This window comes from Phodopus roborovskii, unplaced genomic scaffold (assembly GCF_943737965.1).
Source record: "Phodopus roborovskii unplaced genomic scaffold, PHOROB, whole genome shotgun sequence".
Classification (NCBI taxonomy): Eukaryota; Metazoa; Chordata; class Mammalia; order Rodentia; family Cricetidae; genus Phodopus; species Phodopus roborovskii.
The window spans coordinates 6,543,727-6,549,706 of record NW_026126448.1 but is presented as its reverse complement, the minus strand read 5'-3'; positions in this window follow the sequence as shown (position 1 = coordinate 6,549,706).

Sequence of the window (5,980 nt, the reverse complement as noted above, 5' to 3'; positions counted from 1 at the left end):
TGGCTTTATGCAGTATTGAAGATTGAACCTATGGCTTCATACATAGTAAGTAAACAGTCTACCAACTAAGCTAAACCATCCCAATGTTCTATTTTAGTTTGTATCCTGAAGTTTCTATTCTCATGCTTCTGTCCCCAGAACTTAAAGATCTACTATTAGATCCACAATTAGGGGCTAGAGAGATAGCTCATTGGTTAAGAGTGTTTATTGCCCTATCAGAGGGCCCGAGTTCAGATCCTAACATTTCAGAAATGCCTACTCCAGACTCAAGGAATCTGATCCCTTCTACTGGACTCTACAGGCACCTGCACACATACATATGCATACTTGCATGAACACACACACATGAAATAATAAAATTAAACATTTGAAAAGATCCATTGAACAAGGAGGTAGTACAAACCTTTAATCCCAGCATCCAGGAGGCAGAGACAGGCAGATCTCCGAGTTCAAAGCCATCCTGATCTATAGAGTGAGTTCCAGGATAGCCAGGGTTACAACTTGTCTTGAAAAACAAGTTGTAAATCATCAGAATCCTGATGGGCATTTACAGTCACTTCTGTTGATTGATTTTGCCTTCTTCTTCTTATTGTTGTTTTGTTGTGTTTGTTGTTGTTGTTGTCTGTTGTTTGTTTTTCAAGACAGGGTTTCTCTGTGTAGCCCTGGCTATCCTGGAGCTTGCTTTGTAGACCAAGTTGACCTCAGACTCAGAGATCCACCTGCCCCTGTTTCCTAAGTGCTGAGATTAAAGGTATGCCCCACCATTACCTAGATCTTTTTATTAGCAGTTGTAAGAGCTGGTGTCTCACTATGTCGACCAGCCTGGTTCTGAATCCCTGGGTTCAAGAGAACCTATGGCATCAGCCTCCTGAACAGCTGGGACTGAGTTTCCTTACCCCATGGCCTGACTAGTTTTTGTTTCTCCTTTCCCGGTGTTTATTTTCAATGATTAGGCTGTTTAGGCAACCACCCTGGCAGCTGTAACTTTATTCTAGAACAGATCTAATACTCAATGTTATACACAGGGCCTAATTCCTATTGACTGGACCTCTGACTACTGGACCTTCTGCCTTTTGTATCTTCTGCTTCAGGCCCAGTTCAGATGTAGGTGTATTTATATTCACTCACTGACAGAGCAGAGCACCCAGTTAGCACTGCCTTATAAACTCTCTCTTCTCTGGCTTTTTCAGAGCATTCAACACTTAGCTAACATTGAGACCTTGAAACTTGCCACAGAAGAAGTCCCTCCATCACATTGCGTATTTAGTGCTCATCACTCTCAGTATCTCAGTAGATACTGAGCAAGGAATCTCTCCTCATACTCTGAGTGACTTTTCCCCCAAAATACCATCAACTTTCAGGTCCTCCCAAGTCTATAGGTTGACTGAGTGGCCTTTTCTCTCACCTGTCCTTAGCAGTTATAACAATGACTTGTTGTCTGGGGCTCCTATGTGTTTTTATTATGCTGAATACATTCAAGAATATATCTTATACACCATCATAGACTAGATCAGTGGCTGGGTGATTAAGGACAATGGTTGCCCTTCCAGTTGACCTAAATTCCATCTCTAGCACCTACATGACTGCCCACAATTGTCTGTAACTGCATTCCCGGGGAATCCAATGCTCTTTTCTGGACTATATAGGCAATGCACAGACATATATTCAGGCAAAACACCAATATACATAAAGATTAAAATTTTTTAAATGATAATATTCACTCCTCCTAGAGATTGCCAATTAGCATTTGTTAGTGTGCTCCTGAGCCTGGCTTTTGACCATTAGCCTAAACACAGAAATCCTGATCCTAGATCCACCAAGAGTTCTGTCTTAGGGTTTTATTGGTGTGATGAGACACCATGACCATGGTAACTCTTATAAAGTTGGGGCTGGCTTATGGATCAGAGGTTTAGTCCATTATCATCATGGTGGGAATCACGGTGGCACACAGGCAGACATGGTACTAGAGAAGGAGCTGAGAGTTTTACATCCAAATCTGCTGGCAATAGGAAGAGACTGAGACACAGTAGGCCTGACTTGAGTTTCTGAGACCTCAAAGCCCAACCCTGGTGACACACTTCCCCCAACAGTGCCACACCTACTTCAACAAGGCTACACCTCTCAATAATGCCAGTCCATATGAGCCTATGGGGTCATTTTTATTCAAACTCTCATAGGTTCACAGCTTTGTTTTCTTAAATCATTGATTATGAGAGACTAACATTTTGTGTTTTGTAATATGCTCTAATTTATGTTAAAAAGAGAATGTGATTTCTGTTTATTTGTTTTTCAAGACAGGGCTTTTCTGTGTTGCCCTGGCTGTCTAGGAACTTGCTCTGTAGACCAGGCTGACCTCAAACTCAGAGATATGCATGTGTGCCACCACTGCCTGGCTAGAGTATGATATTTTTCAAACACAAAATTCAGGTTTTGGTGAAAATCTTATATCAAAGCTGTAAGGTGCCACAACTGACAACTTCAAAGAGTTTGAAGGCATCTAATGAACAACGAGACACAAAGCATTGTCACAAATAGGAGCAACTCTAACAACATCCAACCTTGACATCTTTGTTCCCTGTCATACTTCCTTGGGCTGTAGACTAGCTGGCAGTAAACTCAACTGAGGCTACACTTCCTTCCCACCTAAAGACCTGGCTACATTCTCTTTATCTGTTCAAAGACACAGCCCAAGTTTTCACAGTGTCTTCAGTTTTTTATGAAACTTATAGTTCATAAAGGCTACCAGACCTATATCCATATGAAAATTATCCAACATTATCATGGCTATTGTCTTCAATATTGATTTGCTTTCCTTCTAGAAGTGGTAAGGAGTTTGTGGACCAAATGTAATCTTCAATGACCTTTTAATAACCCCAGATAGGAGCTGAGAGATAACTCACCCCTTAAGAATATGTGCTATTAAGCAGCTCAGATAACCCATAACTCCAGTTCCAGAGGAGCAAACATATTCCTCTAGCCTCCACAGGCACCTGCACTCGTGTGTACATACTTCAACACACACATGCACACAACACTAAATAAGCTTTTTAAAATTCTGGATGGAACTTCCAATATATAACCTACATATCCTTGGTCCATTTCTCTGCAACTACTTACACTGTTTAATAACTTTTTTTTTTGAACCAAAATTATTCCAACATGAACAAATCCTTCCTACTCTAGGAATTAACTCTACAGGGATTCTCAAGTCAAGAATAAGTCCTTCAGTGGTTGGTCATCTTACAGCTCTACAACTTTTCATCTTCTGTGGCAAAAGCTTCAAAAAGCTTTTCCCATCTCTAATAGTGACCACATGTAGTAAATGACATTGGCTTCCAGGAGCAATAATTCCTTGTATCCTGGTGGAACTGGAAAGTGCCTCTTTCAGGTAAGTATAACTATAACTGCTGTCCAGATACTACATAACTTTCCATTGTGTTAGTTTCTCAAGATCTGGGTTATCCAGACTTCTCTATTCTTTTTTTTTTTTTTCATAGACTGCACATGGGAGTTAAGAATGAAGGAAGAATGAGAGAATGAGGGATGGCTCTACTGCCCTCCAGCTCATTTCTCACAGAGAATGTATTTTGACCATTACACAATTATGTTATCCCATGTCTGTCTTTCCTTGTAGACTACAAGCTGCTCAGTTACCACAGTGACATTTTATGATTAGCCTCCTAGTCAGTGGTCATTGAGTAGACTTCTGGGATGGCTATACATACAAAGTACAGTAAAGGCATAGAAAACATCATCTGCTGGAGACATCTGAGTGAGAACTAAATGAAGGGTAGAAACGCCCCTTGAACAGCATAAGAAAAGTGGTACTTAGAACTTGGTCTTGACAGATAAAAGTAAGAATTCACAAGGCAAGTCAAACAAGATAGTACCTACCTATAACCACAGCAATCAGAAGGCTGAGGCATGAGGACTGAATTCAAGACTAGCCTGGGGTACAGAGTAAGACCCTGTGTGAAAAAGAAAATAAAAGAAAGGAATGAAGGAAAAGAAAGAATTCACCAGACAAAAGAAAACAGAACCCCAGCTATTATAAAATATCCATCCTGAGCATAATGGTATACAAATCAAGAGCTGTATGCAGGAGGATCATGAGGGAGACACACAGAAAGACCAAGTCTAAAAAATCAGAGAGAAAAACATGTGTCAAACAGGACAGAAAATCCTTTCTCTTTTTATATAGCAGTCCAGAAGTAGGCAGGGAGTCCAGACCAAATAGGGACTTTTCTATATACCCTGCCAAGATTCTTACTTTTATTATTTTATTTTGACTAGGTCTCTCTATGTAACCCTGGCTATCTTGAAACCAGACTGGCCTCAGACTCATAGAGATCTTTCTGTCTTTGCCTGAAATAAAGGTGTTCACTATGCCAAGCTACAAAATTCTATTAATAAATTCAGAGAGAGAGAGAGAATGGTTATAGCCATGAGAGAGAGAGAGAGAGAGAGAGAGAGAGAGAGAGAGAGAGAGAGAGGATGGTTATAGCCATGAATCCCAGCTTGAGGGGACAATCTACACAAAACCCATTCATTTAAAAAGAGAACATCTTGTTTGAAGAACAAACATTTGCCTAAAAAGTAGAGTGTAGGCAGCTGAAAGTGTCAGGAATTGAGAGGGAAGTGGAGGCTTACTCTTAAAGGTCTCCTCTGTGTCTCAGTTGACCTCTAACCACTCTCTTCCACACATGCCTTTGTTCCACCTCTCCTTTGCCTTTCATCATCAAACAGGACTGGAGAGGCCTCAGGACCGTTATGTTTCCCTCTACCTAGAATGCTTCTTTCCCCACACCATTACTTTATCTACCACCTCCCCTCCCTTTGAGTCTCAGTGCAAATGTCATCACCTCAAAGTGATCTTCCCTTACATTGCTAGCCAAAGCAATGTGCTCCACATCAACTTATACTATGGGTTCCTATTTTTCTAAAGATTAGTTTTACTTATGTGTATGTGTTTCTCCTCCATGTATTTGTGTGCACCTTGCTCCTGCCTAGTGCCCTCAGAGTCCAAAAGAGGGTGTCAGATCCCCTGAAACTGGAGTTACAGTCATGAGCCATCTACCATGTTAGATCTGGTACTGAACCCAGCTCCTCTGAGAAAGCAACAAGTGCTTTTAACTACTGAGCTGTTTCGCCAACCTTGTGGTACCCTATTTTAATTTGTGTGTTTTGTGTATCTATGGTAGTGCATGTATAATTTGTTCCTGTGTGCAGATATATATGCATATGTGGGCATGTATGTGGAAGCCAAAAGTCAATCAATGCCAGGTATCTTTTTCTTTTGCTCTTATCTTTTTAATTAAAATTATTTGTTAACTTCTTTAGTGATTGAAGGGGAAGGACCCAACCTATTGTGATTGGTGCCATCACTAGCCTGGTGGTTCTGGGTTCTATAAGACAGCAGGCACAACTGGGCTGTGGTGGCACATGACTTTAATCCCAGCACTCAGGCGGCAGAAGCAGAGGCAGGTGGATCCCTGTGAGTTTGAAGCCAACCTAGTCTACAGAATGAGTTCCAGGATGGCTAGGACTTATAGTGAGAAACCCTGTCTCTGGGGAAAGAGGGAGGGGAAACAGGCCGAGCAATCCAGGAGGTGCAAGCCGGTAAGCATCACTCCTCCATGGCCTCTACATCAGCTCCTGCCTTCAAGTTCCTGCTCAGATTGTCCTATCCTGACTTTCTTCAATGACAAACTGTGATGTGGGAGTGTAAGCCAAATAAACCCTTTTCTCTTCAAGTTGCCTTTGGTCATGGTGTTTCATTACAGCAATAGCAACTCTAAGACAGTGTGGAATTTGAGAAAGGATAAGACAAAGAACAGTGGGATAATACAGAAATCCCAGAAGTTGTCTCAAACAAATAATGCTCCATTGGGTTTTGTTTTGCTTTGTTTTTTGTTTTTATTCTTTTTATGCATTCATTTATTTCATGTGTGAGTGTTTTGCCTCCATGTATGTGTGTGTC